This window comes from Rana temporaria, chromosome 1, assembly GCF_905171775.1.
Source record: "Rana temporaria chromosome 1, aRanTem1.1, whole genome shotgun sequence".
In the NCBI taxonomy this organism is placed as follows: domain Eukaryota; kingdom Metazoa; phylum Chordata; class Amphibia; order Anura; family Ranidae; genus Rana; species Rana temporaria.
The window spans coordinates 195,031,373-195,055,856 of NC_053489.1; the positions used below are offsets into that span (position 1 = coordinate 195,031,373).

The 24,484-nt window shown below is 42.3% G+C and overlaps 1 protein-coding gene across 15 annotated transcripts in view; it reads right to left on the bottom strand.

Moving 5' to 3' along the window:
• Positions 1–24,484, bottom strand: part of RIMBP2 (RIMS binding protein 2) — a 758,298-nt gene that overhangs the window by 418,355 nt on the left and 315,459 nt on the right. The window lies entirely within an intron of this gene.

Consider the following 24,484-nt stretch of genomic DNA (forward strand, 5'->3'; position numbering starts at 1 on the left):
CCAGTAAAAAGATCTCCTGCTATAGTTTCAGCCTTTGTATCTAACTATCTTGGAATTCTGGGTGATCCTGTGCACATATCAGTATCTCCCCCTTGTGTTGCATTCTCCATAACATTTATTAATCGTTGTAGGTGTGCAAAGTTCTTGTCACCTCGGAGTCTGAGATATATAAGAAATCATTCATGGGCTAACTCTCCAGCATGTAATACATTATCAGTAATGTACTAATTAGTAATAATAGTCAATAGACAAACATGTTAATGTTACAGGACCCTATTACACTTGTGGATATTTAAAATAACTACTCTCCTCTAAGCTCCTCTATAAAGCAATTGTGTAGGCTTTACTCCTATGGGCAGTGGCAAAACACAGTTGTCACTGCCCTTTTGTGCAGTTGCCACTAACCCTGAGTGTAGTAAGGTTTGGGAATACTCCAGCCTGCCTGCTATGAACAGTGTAGTGTAGAGTGTAGAGCACAGGCTGTGAGCATGTCTGTACCTGACAAACACTCTTCCTTGTCTCGGGCAAAGAGGGGCCCTGATGTGAATAGCAGGATAGTCAGAACATTCTCCCAATAGAAAAACTTCCAAACGCAGTGGAGTCTTTCTTTTTTTTAGGGCGTTGCAATCAACCACCCCCCCCCCCCTCCAGCTGTCAGTTGCTTAGGTCACCAGCACTACCCATCCTGGGTCATACAGCCTCGCACTTAACCCATGTAGGTTGAGGATCCTGCATGCTGTCATGCTAATATTCCACACTAAACACCAGGGAGGCATATGCCCTGTACACACGATCGGTTTATCCGATGAAAACGGTCTGATGGATTTTTTCATCAGATATCCGTTGAAGCTGACTTTCATCAGTCTTGCCTACACAGCATCAGTTAAAAAACCGATTGTGTCAGAACGCGGTGACGTAAAACACAACGACGTGCTGAGAAAAATGAAGTTCAATGCTTCCGAGCATGCGTCGACTTGATTCTGAGCATGCGTCGATTTTTAACCGATGGATTTCCCCACAGACGATCGTTTTTTTTCTATCGTTTTTTTAACCATCAGATAATTTTAAAACAAGTTCCTAGTTTTTTCACCGATGGATAAAAAACCGATGGGGCCCACACACGATCGGTTCGTCTGATGAAAACGGTAAATAGTTGTTTTTTCACTTTAACTGCATAGCGTGGTAAATCAATAAGTCCCCGTTCACACCTAAGCGATTTTCTGCTTGAAGATTGTATCTCTAAAATGCTGAACAAGTCAAATCCCATTCATTCCAATGACCCCCTGTTCACATCTAATGCCCCGTACACACCATCACTTTATGTGATGAAAAAAAACGACATTTTCTGTGAAGTAAAAAACGACGTTTTTGAAACTTCAATTTTCAAAGACGAAGTTGCCTACACACCATAGTTTTTCTCACAATGTTCTAGCAAAGCGAGGTTACGTTCCACCACATTTTTCCATTGAAGCTCGCTTCATAAGTAGCTTCTGGGCATGCGCGGATGAAAAAACGTCGTTTTAAACGACGTTTTTGCTACACACGGTCAATTTCTGTGAAGTAAAAGTTGACGTTTTGAAAAACGACACATAAAATTGAAGCATGCTTCAATTTTTTTTGGTCGTTTTTTAGAAGACATAAAACGACGTTTTCCCCCACACACGGTCAATTAAAGTGACGTTTTAAAAAACGTAATTTTTTTTCATCACATAAAACGACCGTGTGTACGCGGCATGAGAGTGATGTTGCCTGAAACAAAGAAAAAAAATTGCTCAAGTGTGAACAGGGCCTTCTAAAACGCTTTAAAAATCCTTGTAAAAAGATGCAAAAATGCTTTAAAAAATGCCAGAAAAAACACCAGTAAATTGCTACATTTAGGTGTGAATGGAGCCTAAAGCCCTGTACACACGATCGGAATTCTGATGGAATCTAATCTGATGGATTTTTCATCAGTCTTGCCTACACACCATCAGACTAAATTCCGACCGTGCCAAAACTTGGTGACGTAAAACACTACTACGAGACGAGAAAAATGAAGTTCAATGCTTCCGAGCATGCGTCGACTTGATTCTGACCATGCATGGATTTTTCTCCGATGGAGTTCCACACAGACGATCGGATTTTTCTATCGTTTTTTTATCCATAGGAAAAATTTAAAACATGTTTTATTTTATAACACCGATGGAAAAAAGACCGATGGGGCCCACACACGATGGGTTTGTCCGATAAAAACAGTCCTTTGGTCTGTTTTCATCAGACAAACCGATCGTGTGTACACGGCTTAACAGTCAATTGTTCCAATATATAGTTCTGAAGATATGGTGCATTTCCAAAAATAGGGTAACATTCTGAAAGGTTTTTCAGTAGTGACATAACGTTAGCTTCACTGCTGGATACTACTAAAGGGGTACTATGGTACTCACTAGACAGTAGGAAACCTGTCTGTTGTCATTCCCTATTCGCTCATTCATTAGGGGTCCACTGCATCCCACTTTACTGGGAAATGTCCGCTTGCACTACACAACCACTACATGTACTTCCAGCTATCCAGAATCTCTCTTCTTCTGACCCCACTTACTATTATAATCCCAGTCAACATCCACCTGATGATGCCAGGGGCCTATTTCAAAAAAGTGTGAGCTGAACTGGAGGGTTTCACCCATTTCTTTAGGATATTTCTCAAAATTATTAGTAGAATAAAAATAAGATCCATCTATTATGTATGAACTGTATTCAATAAAAAAAGGTATTCAACAATATACACCGTTTAAAATGGTTGCTGAAGCTTTACATATGACAGGCTTTCCTGTCAACTATACTTACTGTAGTTAGTGAATTTTGTAATAATAATTACATTTTGGTAACAAAAAATGGTTTTTATCTTTGAGCTGGTGAACGCATGATTTCTAAATTCACTAAGGATCCTTTACTTGACTTAATAGAAAAAATATTGAACTGAGAATTGCAAACTGCTATTTAGTTACAGATATTTTTTTCCTAGGTCCAATAACCTTTTAATCTCTGCACAGTTTAGAGATCCAGCAGTCAATAGGGTTTAAAAGGAGTTTGGATTTACACAAAGTTGTCTAGAATAGTTACACTTCACTGGTGTGTTGACTTTGTGATTGATCCGTTGAACACAGGTTCCTGACAGGAAAAGGCAACTGGGTCACTTGCCATCATTCATTCTCAGCTAAACATTGAACTAGGAATACTGCACAAAGAGTACCAGACGCTGAACTTTATACTCTTTACTGTCGGCAATGTCTAGTCATATGAAATTCTTTTTCCTTATTTCAGAACCGTATACATATATTCAATAACTAATAAAAAGGGTCAGTACAACCAAAATGTGAGCTTTGGCTATATGCTGGAAAGATGAACTACCCAAATGTTTCTTTGGGATTTTCCCAGGTCTACACAGCAGTTACAACAGGAGTTAGTAGGTAGCAACAGAGCCAAGATCAGTAGAGATGTTTTACCACTTGAGTGATGGAGAGATATAGAAAGACAGAAAGAACACTTGGGTTGAATAGCATTTGACAAGAGACATGTATTGTCATGTAAATTGGCATGTAAATACCTTAAAATCTATAGGCATTTAAAAATAAATCATAGAAAAATAAAGAGTGAAAAGGTGAGTTTGCAAGAGTAAAAACAAAGCAAATAGCTGCTATTGTCTAGTTACATAAAAAAAAAAAAAAAAAGAACTTGAATTAGACGTGGAAAAAAGAGAAAAAAAAACTTGTCATAGAAATAGCCAAAATGTAATTAACGCAAACATGCCCATTTCAATCACAGACAATGGATGGAAGTAAGTAGGCTTAGTTGTCATACAAACTGAGCTCCTAATCTTCAAAGAATGGATAGCTCTCCATTTAAAACCTTCCTAGTTGTACTTGTTTCGTCATTAACCAGTGAGGAGGCACATCACATTATACATTAGTGAGAAGAACAGAAAGGAATGCACTGCCCAGTCACCATTAGAGATGTGGACTTTTCCCCGAATACCACGCACCTTAAAACTCCCTCATGAAATCCAGATGTTCCCTGCATTAGAAGAGGTTTTATACTCAACTCTTCAATGGCTTGTGTCTCTTACGTTCACATTATTCCAGCAGTACAGCCTCCTTGGGATTCTTCAGCATTCAACACTTTCAGGAGTGTCTAATGCCTGCACCACCCTGATGCACACCATGGCTACATCCTCCGACCACTACAACACTTTGCATATAAAAATTGTGTCTTTTGTTGAAAAAAATATGAAACTTCAATTATTCAAACACAGTGATGAGTGTGTGGAGCGTTTGCACCGCTGGTAACCCTGGCCTACAATCTACTCTTGCAGGACAGCTTATTCACATATGTAGGCAAGAAAGTGTCCTCCTTTCACCCAGGCTCTGTAAGAAAAAGCCTGTGTCACTTTCCATCTTCAGTGACTTTTGGTTTCACAGTGAATTAACACACAAGCACAGTTTATACGGATGGCATGGCTCAATGAATTGTGGGTGTACCTCATCATCATAAAATAAATGCCATTATTTTGACCTTAGCTAGGTCTAGATTAGGATGTCTACATCATAATAATGCAGCACATCCATAAGTCAATATCTTCAAACGATATTCTCACAGTGACAAATCCTCCACCAATAGAAGTGAGCACTTCCACACATTACAAAATAAGGTGGACCACTGAGTGGACAAATGGTCAGACACACTTATTTCCCACAAATGGGGTAGTGGTGATGATGATGCAGTCCAACGAGGTGGCAGTCAGGCATCAATCAGTGTAAAAAAACATATGAAGGAAGAAAATATGGAAACGATCTCAGTGTAGACTGATAAATTATTCCAAAAGTACAATCAACTTGAACAAGTCAATAAGGCACAATGGCCTGTTAAAAGCAGTGTAAAAAAGCAGGTATGCAATGCATATGCAGCGGTAAAACAGCAGTATGTAAACCGCGAGTAGCAACAGAAGGGGCGCGTGTGACGTCACTAACATTAGCACCTCCCCCCCGCACCCCTTTAGGGGGAGGAGCTACCATTCATGAAGTCACCCGTGCCCCTTCTGTTGCTACTCGCGGTTTACATACCGCTGCATATGCGTTGCATACCTGCTGTTTTTACACTGCTTTTAACAGGCCATTGTGCCTTATTGACTTGTTCAAGTTGATTGTACTTTTGGAATAAATTATCAGTCTACACTGAGATTGTTTCCATACTTTATTCCTTCATATGGTTTTCTACACTGATTGATGCCTGACTGCCACCTCGTTGGACTGTATCATCATCACCACTACCCCATTTGTGGGAAATAAGCATGTCTGACCATTTGTTCACTCAGTGGTCCACCTCATTTGGTAAGAGAGCTCACTTCTATTAGTGGAGGATTTGTCACTGTGAGGATACCGTTTAAAGATTTTCTACATCACAAGTGTATCATTATTGTTCCATTGTTCTATTCAGCATATGGACTTTATTTATTGCGCTGCACTATTACAATTATTTACATTTATCTTGAGGTTTTTTTGTGATTTACCTTTTGGTGTTCAGCTTGCATTGTTTAATTTTTTTATTTGTGTGCGCTGATTGCCTTTTATATTAGTACAACATTAATACATGGTGCTTCCATACTTCGGTATGTGCACTGTCTAATAGGAAAGCCCAGCACCAGGTCTGCAAGTCAGATCTAGATGGAACCACCTCTGCTTGGTCAGATGCAGGGGGTGTATCTCATCTGTTATTCATTCAGCAGAAACTGATATAAGCTGTGATCCTGCTATTATGTCTGTAGTTAGATCTCAACGGTAAACAGCAATCTGAAATCCTGAATTAATAAACGTGCAGTTGTCATATGCTAGCTGCAACATGGTAGATATATTAAGGCCATTTTCACATGGGGATCAGCTCACAGATCCCCTATTGACCAGAGCGGGCAGATGACATATCTGTTTCTGCTCAATTCTGCTCAGTTTCTGAAGAGTAGAGAGAGCCCACTGTGCTCTATGGGCAGCCAGGAGTAAATGCACTCCAATTTTCATTTACACCCGACTACCCTCTAATCTGCTCCACCTAAATGGAAGAGGATGGATTTCTGTTAGTTTTTGTTTTTTAGCAGATAGGATCGGACTTCCTGTTCATAGGAATGCATGGACCTTCCGATCAGGTCCACCTGAATAACTGAATGGTGGAACTGATCGGATAGTCCGTGTGAAAGGGACCTAGTATGCATTTTACATTTAACACACAAGCAAAAACCAAAAAAAAAACGTAACATTGGATATAAATAATGAATAGACAAGATAAAACCCTATCAATTCCCTTTAACAAAAACTTCATGTGCCAAACAATCAGGAATGTGTCAAAGGAAAGCATAGAATTCACATTAGCTTCAAAACACCCTACACATCAGAGTTAAAGATTGTTCTGACCCTGTCTATACACATGGGAAGGAAACCTTAATACTCCTGCCACAGTAAATCCTATTTAATTCAAGAGACTCCAATAAATTAGGGAACATCATTTTAGCCAAATCAAATAGCCCTCATTAACGAGATTAATTTGATTTAGGGATTCATGTCCAGCCTGTATAGGGACATATTAAAGTATATTTAGTTAGGGAATGTAATTGTTTCTTTTTTTTTCTGTTACACAGCAGACCTCCTGGCAGATTTTTCATTGTGGAGACGGGGTCTTTAGATTAGGAATTCATTTACAGGCCCTGCTGGTCTGCAGTTTAATGACTTAATCAAGTTTGCTATGAGGTTCTGAGCTGGGAGGCATATAGTAATTCAGGTCATGGGCAAAACAGCTGATAGGCTGTTCTCCAAAGATCCATCAGCTGAATGCAAACTCTTCAACTTTGTGCAGGAATACAAAAATCCAAATAAGTCACTGTCAAGAAGATAATATAATGATATCTGTAACAAAGCGATGGGTCCTATGGAGGAACTCTGCTAAATTTCTAATGTCATCTGTTTAAAAAGCAAAAACCTGAATTAAAAAAAAACAAAAACATGTTTATACAATTACCCTATTGCAGTGGTTCCTTAGGCCCCTTTCACATTGAGGAGTTTTTCAGGCGGTAAAGCGCTAAAAATAGCGCTGCTATCCCGCCTGAAAAACTCCTGCACTGCAGGCTCAATGTGAAAGCCCGAGGGCTTTCACACTGAGGCGATGCGCTGGCGGGAGACAAAAAAATCTCCTGTCAGCAGCATCTTTGGAGCGGTGAGAGGAGCGGCATGTATACCGCTCCTTCACCGCTCCTTCCCATTGAAAACAATGGGAACCGCGGCAATACCGCCCGCAATGCGCCTCTATAGAGGCGCATTGCGGGCGGTATTAACTCTTTATCGGCCGCTAGCGGGGGTTAATACCGCACCGCTAGCGGCTGATACCCGCGGCAATTCCGGCGGTATAGCGCCGCTATTTTTAGCGGCGTTATACCGCCACCGCAGCTCCCGCCCCAGTCTGAAAGGGGCCTTAATCCTGTCCTCAAGTATCCCCAACAGGCCATGTCTTGGTATTTTGGACAGCTATTTTATCTAAGAGAAATTCCCAAAACATTTCCAGTTGGGGGTACTCGAGGACAGGGTTGAGAACTACTGCCCTATTGCATTGTGATACAAATATTTTACTGCAGTTACCTCAATGCACATATATACGTTTGTTACAAGTAGTAAGTTCATTCAAAATAAATGGGTAAAATGTAAACAATATAATACAGCAAAAAAAAAATGCCTTAAACCAACCATTCCTAACAAGGATTCCTTAAGTGGTTGCTGGGGATGGGCTCCTTGCGCTATGGTAGTTTGACCTTCCATTTGATGGTGCCTACATTGTTGAGGGTCCCATGCCACTCCGCAGAGTCAGCATCATGACACCAATGATCTTTTTAGTTATTTGCGAAAGTGGCATTCTGATCACCACTGTAATGACCATTCTTCCTACTGACCCCTTAAAAATGAAACCTGAAATTAAAAGGGTTGTTAAGGTACAATTTTCTTTCCTAAATAGCTTCCTTTACCTTAGTGCAGTCCTCCTTTACTTACCTCATCCTTCGATTTTGCTTTTAAATGTCCATGTTTCTTCTGAGAAATCCTCACTTCCTGTTTTTCTGTCTGTAACTACACACCACAATGCAAGGCTTTCTTCCTGGTGTGTAGTGTCGTGCTCAGGGCTGGTGCAAGGATTTTTGACACCCTAGGCGAAACCTAATTTTGCTGCCCCCCCCCATTGGCTCCACCCCTGACTCCACCCCCTTTGTCCTGTACGTGGATATGATGGAGGGGGCGGAGGTGGAGATTTTTGCGGCGCCTCTCCACCTATTTCTTCAGCCGTGGTCCACAGGCTCGCACCTGTGCCTCTGGACCCAGCCTAAAGACAAATGGTGGTGGCACCGGCTTGTTTCCTTACGCCAGCCGTGGTCCGCAGGTACAGTATATGGACAGGCTAGGGTAGTATATGGACAGACTAACTGTGTAACTGCCTGTCTGTATGAGCAGACAGATACACTGACAATGCATCACAGCAGGGGTGTCAAACTCAATTTCATTGTGGGCCACATCAGCATTATGATTGCCCTCAAAAAGGCCAGTTGTATCTGTAAAATTAGATGTCCAGCGCATCCCCATCCCATATATTAGATGTCAAGAGCCACCCCACCATCAGAAGTTGAGTCCCCCACTCTCCCTTGCATCACAGTGCACCCCCCTTTCCTTATGCTGCTGCTGCTGGGAATAAGCTGGATGCATTGCTTGAAAGCAGAATGTAAGGGTCTGGAGGAGGACCATAGATGTGAGGGCCACATGAAATGGCCTGGAGGGCCGGATTCGGCCCGCGGGCCTTGTGTTTGACACCTGTGCTTTACAGTCTTCTAGTAAAATTAAAATAAATGCACATTTTTTTACCTGCAAAAAGATCTGCATTTATTATTTTTTTACAAAGGTGAACTTGAACCTCCACACCTCAGAGCACCCCAATTCCTGTATTTTCACACCTCAGATCACCCCAAATCCTGTATTTTCACACCTCAGATCATCCCAAATGCTTCATCACTCTAGTCCCCGCACACCTTTTCATCATTGTACCATCCTGAATGCCTGTCCCCCCCCCCCACATCTCTGTTCCCCACAGTATCTCCCCCCCACACCTGTTCCCCACTTTATCCTTCCCTGCACCTCTGTTCTCCACTGTATCCCCCCCACACCTCTGTTCCCCACTTTATCCTCCCCCTGCACCTCTGTTCCCCACTTTATCCTCCCCCACACCTCTGTTCCCCACTGTATCCCTCCTGCACCTCTGTTCTCCACTGTATCCCCCCCGCACCTCTGTTCCCCACTTTATCCTCCCCCGCACCTCTGTTCCCCACTTTATCCTCCCCCGCACCTCTGTTCCCCACTGTATCCCCCCTGCACCTCTGTTCTCCACCATATCCCCCCCCCGCGCCTCTGTTCCCCACTATATCCCCCCTGCACCTCTGTTTCCCACTTTATCCTCCCCCGCACCTCTGTTCTGCACTGTATCCCCCCCGCACCTCTGTTCTGCACTGTATCCCCCCCCCACACCTTTGTTCTCCACTGTATCCCCCCACACCTCTGTTCCTTACTTTATCCTCCTCTGCACCTCTGTTCTCCACTGTATCTGACCCCCCCGCACCTCTGTTCTCCACTGTATCCCCCCAGCACCTCTGTTTCCCACTGCATCCCCCCAGTACCTCTGTTCCCCCACTGTATCCCCCCCATCACCTCTGTTCCCACTGTCCCCCCCCCCACAACTCTGTTCCCCACTGTATCCCCCCACAACTGCCCCCTCACCGCACATCTGTCCCCCTGTGTACACAATGCAATGCAGACAGCAGATTCAAGTTTTTTTTTTTATTCAGCTGAGCGTGCTGCCTGTTTTTCACTACCTGAGCCAGCAGGGCCGCTGTTAGAAATCATGGGGCCCCGTACAGCCTACCTGATGGGGCCCCCCCAACCCCGCCCTTGACCCCGCCTCAAAAAAGTGATATTTTAAGTGATATTTACGGTATCTTTGTCCAGGCTAATCACATTCCTTCTAATGAATGAGAGTGCTGCAGCTGACTTTAAGGATTCAATTTTCCTTAAGCCAGCACATCTATTATGCCTTAAATCAGCTGAGGCATGCACTCCAATAATTATTTAAATCTGTATGAGCTAATTCACACTAGCATTGCACTCTGAAGAGTGATCTGCATGCGGATTGCTCTTCTGACAGAATTCGTCTGGTGGTGAACAGGCATTGTATCTCCTCCTCACAACCTGTGTTAACCACTTAAAAACCCTGACAGTAGTTGAAAAGTAAAATGCTCAGCAGGAAACATGGTGGGTGGTTACAGTAGTTGCTTTGCTGCTCCACTCAGCAAGGGATCAGTGAGTGGATTCTCTGCAGAATTGGAGCTACATGGGACAGATGTGTTCTGATTTCCAGGTCTGTTCAGTTTGCATCTGCACACAATGCACAGCCCACAGGGGAGGACTTGTGATGTCTCTATGGGTGGCCAAATGGAAATTTGGACTTGTGTCCACTCACAACAGGCAATGTGGAAGGAAGATTGACCACACTCCCAGCATCAGAAAAAAAATAGCTTTAATGTCCACAAAGAAAATCATCACAAACCCACAATACAGAAAGATAGCAGCATTTTTTGTTTTTCAAATCTATGTACATCTGGATTTCATCCTATATAGAGCTTTCATACAGATCCACATGAAAAAATGGCAGGCAGACCTAATTGCAAGGTTTGGGTGAAAGCTTCTTTAAGGAGGGGTGGTTGGTGGGTGGTTAAAAAATGCAGCTCAGCTGCATGTTTTTACTGCCCCCCCTTCCATCCAAACAAGTAGCAAGTGTAAAGTAGCATCTCATGCTTATGATTATCATCATTATGATGATCACAGAACTTTAGATCCTCTATTGCTCTGCCACAGTGCCACATGGCTATTGAGTGCTGACTTTGTTATGGCTCTATTGTGTGACAGTCTCTACACACTCAGACCCAATAGCCATGTGACACTGTGGAAGAGCAATAGAGGATCTAAAGTGCTGTGATCATCCTATAATTATGAACACAGTGGGGAGTCAGGGGGCTGTACCTTCTTTCCATGGTAGCTGGTGTGACTGTGTTCCGCCCCTTGCCTGTAGCTGTGCACCGCTGCTGCATCCCCTCAGTCAGACGGTCACATGACTCTCTCACTCCCACAGACAGCACTTACTGAGGGAGCCCTGTACACATAAATCACTCCGCCAGGGATGGAACAAGCAGAGGGCAGCCGGAACTAGAATATGTGCAGCGCATTATGCGGCCAGGCTTTATCTACCTGCGCCCCCGAAAATGGAAATAAAGTCCCTAAAGTGATTTCACTTCCTGGGCCCCTCTATTGCCCTAATGGGGCCCAGGATTATGTAAGTACACCCTAAAAAGCAAGCAGGAGCATGGGTGGTTTAAAAAAACATTTTAATTTATTCTGTCAGAATTTAACTATAACGCTTCCCGGGCCCCCTTGCTGAGCCGGGCCCGGTACAACAGGGCTGGTCGTACTGCCCTATCAGCGGCCCTGTGAGCCAGCGATGGTGGACTCACCTCGAGGAGAGCGACGCTGCTGCCTGTTCTCCCACAACAGATCTCTGACGATCCAGGAGGAGGAGGAGAGAGGGGAAATCGCAGCAAGCCCAGGCAGGGTTACATGCAGGGCTTCCAGTTCCATCTCACCCACCCCAGCCGACTCCATGTTAATGCAGGACTTCCGGGCTGCTCCTTGTCCCGCCTCTCTCCTCTGCTCTGACATGCAGGGCTTCCAGTTCCATCTCACCCGCCCCAGCTGGCTCCATGTTAATGCAGCACTTTCGGGCTGCTCCTTGTCCCGGCTCTCTCCCCTGCTCTGATTACTGATGCTGCTAGGGTGGCACTGGAGGCTAGGGACAGAGTGGTCCCGGAGAAAGCAGGCTGACAGAACGGGGGCGGAAAGAGCCAACGGTTTTTGCACAGAGCGCTGGGATGTCTTCATAGGCGCATTTTATCGCCCCCCTAGCCTGGCACAATAAGACACCTATGCTGCCTTATGGATGGTGACGCCGGCCGGCCCTGCAGGTATTTAAAAAATCTGAATCCCCAGCAAATGGCTGAGGATCCGGATTTTGCCGCCCTCGCTACCCTGGCGTTCTAGGCAGCCGCCTGACCCGCCTATTGCTAGCGCAGCCCTGGTCGTGCTCGCCCTCTCTCTTGGACTACAGGAGAGTCAGGACGCTCTCTACGTTGTAGATAGAGAAAAGAGCTGTGTGTTAGTGGCCATCCTGACTCTGCTGTAGTCCAAGGGAGGGGGCGAGCACGGCACCCCACACCAGGGATAAAGCCTTGCATTACTGTGTGGAGTTACCAACAGAAGAACAGGAAGTGAGGATTTTTCAGAAGAAATAAGGACATTTAAAAGCAAAATCGAAGGATGAGGTAAGTGAAGGAGGACTGCACTAAGGTAAAGGAAGCTATTTAGGAAAAATAAATTGTACCTTTACATTTAATTTAATTTAATTTAATTTAAAGGTTCTTCTATGATAAAAAGGCTGAAAAAGCTGCCATAATCTGTGCTGATCAACACAACCCAGTACACAAACACCATAAATACCATCAATGTTCCCAAAAATAAATTAGACACGAGTGACAAAAAAAACTTCAGTGTTTATGAAATGCATCAAAGTACATTAATTGCCATAAAGTCGATATGCGAAAAAGTGGTCCAATTTTTACACAACCATGCACTGCATCCACAAAATCTGTTACTCTGTTTCCATTATTTCCACTGATCCCTAATATGGAAACAGACAAGCATTTTTATTGGTCCCTTATATGCATTAAGCAGATCAAACAGTGGATCGACAGAAAGGCTGATCCTGTTCCTTCTCCTTATTCCAGCCAAAAACTTCACATTGCTTGAGAAAATCCAATGGAAAAAATCCAGGCAGAGTAATTTCCTTAATTAAAATCACTAAAACCAAATACCCGAAAAACGTACAAGATCCAAATTCTCAGTCCAGTATCAAGGAACATTACAGCAGATTGCTTAAATGAAATGGGCTGAAGGATGAATTACTTCATAGAACGTGCAGCTAGATAGGTCAGTGGGAGCTTGTTTTAAATCTCTTTTACTGCCTTTTAAAATACATGTAAACCTATATAGATCTCCTATTTGCTAACGTTTAGTCTTTTAAATATACAGTTAAAGTGTTTTGTTATATTTGTTGAATAAATGCAAAAACAATACCTGTTGATCCTGCCAGAAATTCAGAGACATCCTGTGCAATCATGTATTTTCTCAACTCCAGTCCTCAAGGCGCCCCAACAGGTCATGTTTTTAGGTTTTTCATTATTTTGCACAGGTGATTTTATCAGTTTCACTGCCTTGGTAATTTCCAAAGCCGTTTTATCTAAGGGAAATCCTGAAAACATGACCTGTTAGGGCGCTTTGAGGACTGCAGTTGAGAAACACTGATCTAAGCTGTAGCGATTAGGAGGGTTTCAGTAGTTGAGCAAAAGACAACTGGGCAAGGATGACACCAGTCAGTTTACAAAAATGCTTTTTGTCAGTCCACACAACAGTACTAAAGCCTGGTACACAAAGGGGATTTTCCTTCTTAACGTTTAACCCAGCGGGTTGAACAAAACAATACCTGACATCTTGTTGTACTAACACAAGTGATAGTACCCAATTGAGCTATTGTTTTTTAACAGTCTAAAGAAATGACTCACAGTATTGCCTTCTTCTAACATGCACTATTCATGTTAATGCGTTGTAGTGTCGTTCATTCTTAAAAGCATTACAACATACCTTATCAATGCATCTGTCATGTGTTTCAGTGCATTAGGCAGCCCATTCTAATTAATGCCTCAGTGCAAAGTGCATTAACATGAAACATAACATGTCATTGCGCTGTAACTGTGTAAATCCAGTTTTAAAACATGAGGAAATGTGCAGGTGTTTTAATTTTAACCTAACACTCTTTAACAATAAGTAATATTTTAATTACTTGCCGACCTGCCGCCGTCTTTTTACGGCGGCAGGTTGGCTCCCCTGCGCGAGAGCCCGTAGCTCTACGTCGGCTCTCTCGCAGGATACTAGGGGATCGCTGCCGGGCACGCGCGATTGCTCGTTACAGAGCGGGGACCGGGAGCTGTGTTTGTAAACACACAGCTCCCAGTCCTGTTAGGGGGGGAAATGCTGATCCTCTGTTCATACAATGTATGAACAGAAGATCAGTGATTTCCCCTAGTGAGGCCACCCCCCCAACCCCCACAGTAAGAAAACACCCAGGGAACATACTTAACCCCTTCCCCGCCCCCTAGTGTTAACCCCTTCACTGCCAGTGGCATTTTTATAGCAATCCAATGCATTTTTATAGCACTGATCGCTATAAAAATGCCAATGGTCCCAAAAATGTGTTCGAAGTGTCCGCCATAATGTCGCAGTACCGAAAAAAAATCGCTGATCGCCGCCATTACTAGTAAAAAAAAAATATTAATAAAAATGCAATAAAAATACCCCCTATTTTGTAAACGCTATAACTTTTGCGCAAACCTTCTAAATAATACCTTCTAATAAACGCTTATTGTGTTTTTTTTTTTACAAAAAATATGTAGAAGAATACGTTTCGGCCTAAACTGAGGAAAACAAACGTTTTTTTATATATTTTTGGGGAATATTTATTACAGCAAAAGGTAAAAAATATAATTTTTTTTCAAAATTGTAGCTCTATTTTTGTTTATAGCGCAAAAAATAAAAAACGCAGAGGTGATCAAATACCACCAAAAGAAAGCCCTATTTGTGGGAAAAAAAGGACGCCAATTTTGTTTGGGAGCCACGTCGCACGACCACGCAATTGTCAGTTAAAGCGACGCAGTCCCGAATCGCAAAAAGTGCTCTGGTCTTTGGGCAGCAATATGGTCCGGGGGTTAAGTGGTTAATATCTATAGTCTGGGAACAGGTGCACTTTAAAGTGGACCTTGCATTTAAAAAGCAAGGTTCACTTTTTCAATCATGGCTGGTTCCTACAGTGGTATCTGAAGCTTTATTCAGTAAGACAAATGAAAGTTACCAATTGGAATTCATCTTTTATCGAGGAGATTTAAGAGCAGTAGAAATATTATTAATTTATTAGGAATATGAGATCCAGGCAATAGACATTCCTGGCAGCACAGCTGTGTATATTGCTCAGTAATATGATCTATAAATGTATACTCCGTTTTGCCCTTAGGACATATCAAGCACGCTAAAAATCTATTCATATATTTCACCACCCACCATGGTATAAGAGGATTTCCATGTTTTTATGAATGCAAATGTATTTTAAATCATGCAAATGTTTTAAACATCTGATAACTACTGTTTCTGCAGGCTGTATTGCCCTAATCATATCTTCAAACATATCTAATTCCACTAAAGAAGACTCTCCAGTAAGGAGTACATTTTCAACACTATTACATCATCACAGTCACTGTATATGCTTACATCTGTTCAACAGTGAAATCATTTAGCAGTGCCGCATTAAAGAACAGTACTATTTACTATTGGATGAATTCCATTTTTACTATGGGTGCCACTGGTATCCAGCAATTCAGGTTTATGTCATAGACTATGTTCCCCACTGGGCACAGTGGTTCCTTCCACTGGCTGCTATGTCAATACTTTGACCTGCAGTGATGTAGTAGCTGGCGGTAGGGACTACAGTGCCCTGCTTGTCATTTTATCATGTTTTTCAATATTTGCATAAAAACTTTATTTTTCAAATACATTTTATAAAAAAAAAAAGCCCTGACACTGGTTAAAAAGTGTGCAAACCCCAGGCCTACCTGCACAGTTGTTGGCTGCCCATGTGCAGCTGATTAATCCACATTATTCTGTCTCTGCTAGAAGAGGAGCTACTTCATACATGTATATTGGTTCATTTTACGTATACTGTAAACATTTCAAAGCTTAGATTTCACATTCCAAACCATCCGAATACGCATATTTAAAAAAGATCATTCATTCAATGATAAGTTCTCATATGCAGAAGTTTAATGTCATCCTGGTTCCATCAAAACATCTTAACTAAATGTCAAGGTAATGGGGGAAGGTTCTCTGTGCAGCTGACACGTCTCTCCTACTGAAACCAGAAGCATCCATTTGCATAAAGTGTAATTGCAGAAGTGAAGCCTCAAACATACACAGAATGGCTGGTTCCTTCCGTTTGATGTACAGGAAGAGGTAGCCCTAGGGATGTAGCTAATGTAATAGTACATACAGTAGATAAAGTATTCTATGAAATTCTAACTAGTGCCCAAGATGTGTCCTGTGCATGTATTGAAAGCAATGCCTACAGAGAACAGTTGTGTGAGGTGGGTCATTTTAAAGGATCCCTGTCATGAGAGAATTGTGTAGGCTGCCATTGCTTACCACTGATTTTAGGAATGTTTCTTCCCAGGCTTAAGTGTTAATGCTTTGGCATCAATATTTTCTAAGTCAGTAACTGCATTTTGAAAGGAGGCCAGCAATGACCATTTCTTTTATTTTCCTTGTGAGAGTATGTCCCAGTGTCATATAACTCAGAGAATGTTTTGTGGCTGAAAATAAGTACTACAAGGGACAGCTCCAGAGTAAAGGTAAGCATCGCAGCAAGAGTTGCTAATTTTTTAACCTCTAGGGGAACTAAATAAAAAAAAAAGCCTGGAGTTAGGCTTTAAATATCGAGCTGAATGTTCAAAATACGGTGATGCTCGGGTGGTTCTGCAAGCCCTTGTGAGATTTTCCAACATTGCCATTGAACATCAAACTGCTAAGACATTGGGGGTTCAAATGTGAGATAAGCTGCAACCAGATTAACACAATAAAATTTCTCTTCCTGCAAGGTTCTACCAATACCATTGCTTTTTAATTGAAAAATCGAATTCTTACACTAAAACATGACAACATAATATAACTAGAGGTACCTTTATCAAATCATGTGCACGTGAGGCCTTGGCTGGCGCACGTGACCCGGCCAGGTCATGACATCACACGCCGCTTCTGCTGTAGCAAGGGCATCCCGCTTGGGGTATATATATGGGGGCTGCTTGTGGTATGGAGTTAGGATGGATCCTTACATGGGGACACACAAGAGGTGACCCATACCTAGGGACATGCTGCACTGGTAAATGATTACCTAGGAGCTGTTAGCAGTGGGACAGCTTTGGACCTCTTAAAGTTATTAACACACTTTTCATTTGCCCTTTTACTGTATGAGGATTTGGCCCATCTGCTTTACTGGCATCTGCTGCAAAACCCTCTTACCAGCGCACCCCTACACTATTACACTCTTATATTTGTCTACACCCCCTTCATACTATCCATTAAATGTAGACATTTAGAGTGGCCAGTTATAGGTGAGTCCCTTCAATATACTTTGGTGCAATCAAGTAACCCCCCCTTTGATCTCCCCCAATTAAATAGTCCTCTGAATCTTGCCTCTAACTGTCAGGGAACAGGCCAAAGAAGGACTGGCAATTTCTCCCAAGACAATCATGGCTGCCATGGTGCACAGCATGACTAAGGTGGGCGGTACTTCCTCCTTGTAACCTAAACAGATCACATGACTAACTTCCTGGTCTATTTAAGCCTGCTGCTGGAGCTGCTCATTGCTGGATTATCTCTTCAGTCTCCTGTGTACCTTGACCTTGTCTCCTAGTCCGTGCTTATCCGTTGTGACCCAGCTTGCCTTGACCTCGCTTCCTGATCTCCTGTGTTTGACCCTTGACCTGATTCTGGACTCTGCTTCTGCTTCCTGACCACCCGGCTTGTACCTGGATCCTGCTCATGTATGACCTTGGCTCGCCCCTGTATATGCTCTGGACTGACCTACCTGTGTTTGGCCCCTGGCCTGGCTTCTGGTATCCCCATCTGAATACAACAAGCTCAGTTCTGCCTGCCTCAGCCATCCCTCAGTGGCTGAGCTCATCAGACTGCAAGCAAGCACCTGGCCAACCAAGCTTCTGTGGGCACCGCGCTCCCTGTTCCCAACTTCAGGGTCGCGCTGCACTTAGTCGCAAGGGGAGCACTCTTAGCATCTCGATCTCCATATCCATTCCTGACACTAACCCTTATATAGAATGACATATCTGAAGATGTGAGGAAGTTGAATACCTACCATATTGTATTCATCTTGTGAGGAATACTTACGTTTACCTATTACTATTACCTATTACTCTGGTCCTTTTACTCCATAAGAGTTATTTATCTCTCCTATCAGTATAACACATTTTTCATTAATAAAACCTTTTTAAAGTATGCCTATAAAAAGTCCATAATGTTCTATTTGTCAATGGATCAAACAATAAAACAATGTAGTCTTCATTAGGATATACTTAGTGATTTGGCATTGTTGGTTAAACAAGGTCTTGTTTTAAATTATAGACCTATTACTTTTAGGACTGATCTAAATTGAAAATAATATACAGTAATTCTATGATTGTTTACTCCAGCTGTAGGTGATGTCCAGTTTTACAGCACTGCAATAATGAGATAACTCCATTGTCTGTACGGTCCTTTATTATGAAAGACTTTTATGATGTATGCTTGTGAATGTTAACAATACATGCTTCTGGCTAAGAACTCTATTAATGTAATTCACTGGTTCTCCATCTTAGGATATAACCTATTAATGCGGTTTTGACCTAGATGATTGCTTATACAACATACTATAAGAAAATTATGATAAGTGCCGCTGATTTTTACAATACATTTGAATATGTGCTCTTACATCATTCAGCAGGACTGGCATGATAATCTGAGGAAGATTACTTCTATATTGGATCTCTGCGATCATTTTTCAAGCATTCCTGTTCTGACCCTATATTATTTTCATGGTTTTGTGTCCTTTGGAGCTGGTACTTGTGCCATGGGGGTAGGAAGCTGATGGTCTGTAAAGCCTGGTACACATGATCGGATTTTCCACGAACAAAGCGTAGGACTTTTGTCCAAAGTGTGTTGGCCAGAAATTCATCTTGCATACAAACGGCAAAGAACTATTGGCCAACAAACAAAAAACGATGTGGTTTTTAGTGCCACCCTTAGGGCAACTTCTGTTCCGTTAACTTATGTTGTGTAATGTTTAGCATTGCTTCTGAGCATGCATGTTTGTACTTTGTAGTTTCTTCACTTTTGCACATTTCATCTTTGGATTGGAACTTTTTTCTAGATATGATTGGTTTAATTATTGATGAACACTTGCCCCCTCCTTTTTTTGTTTTGCACCATATTTATGCATTATAGTGGCACTGCAAATTTTATTTATAATACATTTTATCTGCCATGAGATGTCCTTAGTATGATGTCTAGAATTATTCAACTCACTTTCCCTAACCCCAGGTATTCAGGACCTGCCCCAGTGTGTGACTGGACAGTCAAAGGAGAAGCAGCACAGTAATAAGCTAATCTCCCTCTGCTTTATCCTCCTATCAGCATCTTTCTTGCCAGAACATGAACTGATTAGCTCATTGTGTCACTTCTTCCTCTCACATTCTAACTCTGGTGTACAAGGTCTCCCAGAGGTGATACCAGGTAAAATGTAGGTACTTACACTGCTTGCATTCAAATACATTTAAAAATGTATTTCTAAATGAAAGGGTTGCACTAATTTGTGTCTTTTGTATCTGTCTAGATTTCAGCTTTAACTAGCCTAGCGGTATTCCCGAGTGTGGCTCTGGGTGTAATTTTAGTGCCATTAGCAGTAACCCCGGGATACAGCGATGTATTTCCTCAGTGCACGGCGGCCGGATCTTCCGCCCGATGTACTGTGTTCCCCTGATTCCCTTCCCTGCGAGCGTGGAGACGCAGGGGGGCGGAACCGGTGGTAAATTCAAAATGCATAAAGCACAAACACACTGATACAATGTAATCCTATTAAATTACAATAAAAAATAAAATAAAGTGACCTTAGAGTGCCCCCCAGTGCTTTCTCCAGTGCCCTTGTCTGCAGTTTTACTGTACTTTGTGTCTGTAAACTTCACAGCGACCATGGCATCAAAAAAGCTTGCCTCCACCTCAAATTCGCTATATAACCTGCTGGAAAACAGCGACAGCGATACAGAATCACTTGCAGAGTAGTTGAGTGACAGCGACTCGTGGGGAAGTTCATCATCAGACGCAGAAAGCGATTTTAGTGACGATCCTGCGACTGTGCCCAGCGATGTGCGGACTTGGTGCTCGATTGATTGCGGTACTGAGCACGTAGCACCCCCAAAATTTCCATTTACAGGAGCACCTGGGATCAAAGTGGATGTTGAAGATGACAACCCCTTGGCATACCTCAGGCTCTTTTTGACTGATGAAGTTATTGCCAAAATTGTTTTGGAGACGAATCGCTACCAGAAGCAACAAGCTGCTACCCATCAGCGCTTTTCAAGGAGAAGAAGGTGGGAATCGGTAACCAGAGAGGACATCTGGAAGTTTCTTGGCCTTATAATTTTACAGGGAGTGGTGGGGAAACCCCTGCAGAAATGGTACTGGACAACCAACAAATTACTGGCCACTCTTTTTTTTGGCACTGTTATGTCGGAATATAAATTTTCGCTCATAATGAAATATTTGCACTTTGCAAATAATGAATACTTTGATGAGAGTTCTCATCCAGCTCCAAAACGGAATCATTTCCAGCAGACCTATGTTCCAGAGAGAGACATAAGTATTGACGAAAGTCTTATGGCCTACAAAGGTAGACTTAGCTGGATACAGTTTATTGCATCAAAGCGCGCTCGATTTGGCATAAAGTCATTTATGCTGTGTGAATCCAGCTCTGGGTACATCTGGAATTTGGTCCTGTACACCATGAAAGGGACCAAAATCGATTCAGCAGTTTTGGAATGGCAACAGCTTCGGTTCTTTCTTTGATTAAGCCATTGCTGAACCAGGGCTACTGTGTCACTACATAAATTTTTATGCGTCCTCCTTCTGAACAAGATGGACGCATTTGGGACCATTAGGGCTAACCGGCGTGACATGCTGCCAACCTTTGCCAATAAAAAGCTTGGGACAGGAGAAGTAGTTGCCTGGCAGAAAGGAAAAATTATGGCACTGAGGTTGCGGGACAAAAAAAATGTCTGCCTTATGAGTACAATTCATAACACCTCGACCGTAATGGTACACACCAAAGGTGGAAAGGATGTGATGAAGCCACAGGTTATGTTGGACTACAACAACACCATGGGAGGTGTGGACAGAGCTGACCAGGCCATAACCTTTTATCCAGCCATGAGGAAGCAACAAAAAAAATATTATAAAAAAATCTTCAGGCATCTTCTGGAACAGTGCCTGTGGAATGCATTCATTCTTCTGAAAAAAAAGAGTGACAGGCCTATGATTCATGCGGACTTTGTGTGGAATGTTGCCGAACTCATCTTTCTAAAGCACCAAACGCCAACGGCTGTAAACTGACCGGAACGACTAACTGGTCGTCACTTTATGCACCACATTCCACCCACTGAAAAGAATACAGCACCCACAAGGATGTGTGTGATTTGCTGCTCCAAGCGTGACGTCACCAGAAGAAAAATCCGAAAAGAAACACGTTTCTATTGTCCCGACTGTGACGTTGGACTTTGTGCTGTACCTTGTTTTAGAATTTTCCATACCCGAGACGTTTACTGAAGCAATATGACTACTAATATTGCACCCTTGTTTGACCAAAAAAAATCAGTGTTTTTGATTATATTATTTACTAAAATGTATTGAATAAATAAAATAAATATTTTTATTAAATTATTATTTGTTATTATTTATTATATTATAATTTATGATTTTGTGTTTCAAGCTTTATCATACCTGAGATGTCTACTAGACTCTTGTTTGGACAGATTTAGGTGAGTTATTCCTAAGAATTACAGGCCTGCAATACAAAACGCCAAATTTCCATGCAAAATAATGGTACCGCTTTCAGCACCTAAAATCTAAAAGAATCATACTGCCAGGGAGGTTAACTGCTTCTCTACTGGTCACAGTTTATACCTGTATGTGTCACGGTAAGGAAGCAGTTATACCAGGATCATGGTTGAGGCTTCAACCCTGATCTCAGTATCATTTTTTCAAGCTGCTGATTCTCTTTGTTGTAAAAATAATCTGATTGGCTGGGCAACGGCTGGAATACTTTTAGAGATTGCTGCCATTACCTTTACCAGGCTCTCCCGAGCGACTGGGAAGCCCGGTAACCATGCGGCTGGAGGCATCCAGCTCCGGACTTATGGTGAGAGGAACTGAAGTTGTTCCTCTCACTGTGTGACATCAGGACCTGGAAGTGACGAGCATGCACAATTTTAAAGCATGACATGTTTGGTATCTATTTACACAGGGTTTTTACCCCCCAAAATGTTATTATATTGTGTTTGTGTTCACTAAAATTCATTAGTTTGTATTTTCTCACACAAAAAATAGCACTTGAAAAAACACTGCTCAAACCATATGACATAAGAAAGTAACTGTATAGCAAAAAAAGATCAATTTTACATGTAGGAGAGAAGTGTCACAATAGGCTTGGGAAGCAAGTGGTTAAAGTTCAGAATTATGCACACATTTAAAGGTACTGATTGGGTTAAAGGCACTTGAGGCAACTGAGGCTTAAAACATCTCTTATCAGAATCTATTTTACAACAGACTGCACTTATGTTTCCGTTCCAGCCTGTGCCGCCTGTTTATCGGCACCTGCAGTCAGCGTTACTTGCCATTGTCACTAGGTAACTAAGAGGTGACAGGACTTTGTCTTTGCTTTATTTATGGACATACAGTAGCAGATTAATGACACAAGAATAACAATATCCCTTGTCTACAGAAACTGACTCCATGTGTTTGTAATGTAGGTGACACAGCAATGGAAATGAGATGACTCCTTTCTTTGCATTCATTTCTATTCATCAGGGCTGGGAAATTAAGGGCAACTATCTTGGCAAAAAAACCTTGGCATGAATTACTCAAGATCAAACATCTAACAAACTGCTGTAAATGCATTTCATTGATTTAACTTCATAGTGAATTATTTTGATCATAACTGAGTAATGTGTTACTTCTATAGAAATTCTAGTTACAGTTACGTCAAATCCAGTTTCCTCCTAATACCACACACTTGACCCAAACATGTCAGAACAGCATCACAGTCAATGAAACCATTACTATCATATCCTAAAGACTAGGAAGATAATGTAACAACATTCCAAAAAGCTTATTCATAACTTCTGTAGCTCTACCCCCTGCAGGAGCCGCTTGGATATTGGTTTGCCCGGGCATCCCGCTGTTTAATCCACAGCCAGTTACAGGGTATTTCCACACAGCCACTCTTCCACTCATTCTTTTCAATGACCGGTATAGGGTTTTTTTTTTTTTTTGAGAACTTGGATAGGAGAAGGGAATTAGTAGAATACTCCAAATTAACTACTAACAGGCGAGGATAACTCTCTTGATAGAACTGTGTAGCAGACTATCTGCAGGACCATACAGCGCCCGTATGGAATGAACAAGTCCCCTGTAGCTGAAGGAACTTAGTGAACTTTGCCTCTTCAAGACACTAGCCAGTGTCCCCTTTAGCTCACACCCAGCAGCTCACTTCTAGCACTCAGGGGAGGATCTAACAGCACAAGTCCCCAAGATCCCCTGGGGGGGTTGGTACTCACAAGGCTCCTGAAGCACTCACGGCAGCCTTCCTCAGTAGTACCAGACAGGATCCACGGACATCCTCCCTCAGTCAGCTCTCACAAGAACCATGGGTTGCAGCTTCAACGTTTCAGGGCCTCAGGCTGACCAACTAAGGCCACATGGCAGCCTGCGCCGAGGAGGGGCGACAGCCCCCTCCTCACCTGGACTTCTCTCGCTGCAAAAGAACCCTGAACCCTGAGCCCCAGTCGCATCCCATTGCTGGAAATGGAACCATTCAAATCGCCACGACTCATGTCGCAGAGACTTTAAAAAAGGTTCCTGCACTACTTTTTTCAGATTTCATTGTGACTTGCATAGGCTTTTGTTAAATGAAGTCTTAAACCACAATGAAATCAGAGGTGCAAATCACACTGATTTGAGGCTTTCAAATTCCCCTGAAGTAGCGCATTTTTTGGCATCATAGTGTATGTAATATCAACTAAATGCACTCAGAAAAATCCAAGACGCTTTTAATTTAATTACGGTATACAATACAGAACTAGCTTTCTAAAAAAAAAAAAATGTAAAAGTTATTGTCCTCACCATCAAAAATTCACAGTTAAATACAAAGCCACACTATACATACATATCCACTGGCTTATAGCACACAGTAGTCAGTTTCTTGGGTCCATATTGACCCATTTACTAAAACCTGACTGATTATTACTGTACTACATCCCAAGCTTTGCTCTGTAGAAGCTTTGATTACTATAACTTGCAATAACAAAGGTCATCAAGCCATAAAATCTGTATTAAAACTGGATTCAAACGTTCTACAATTT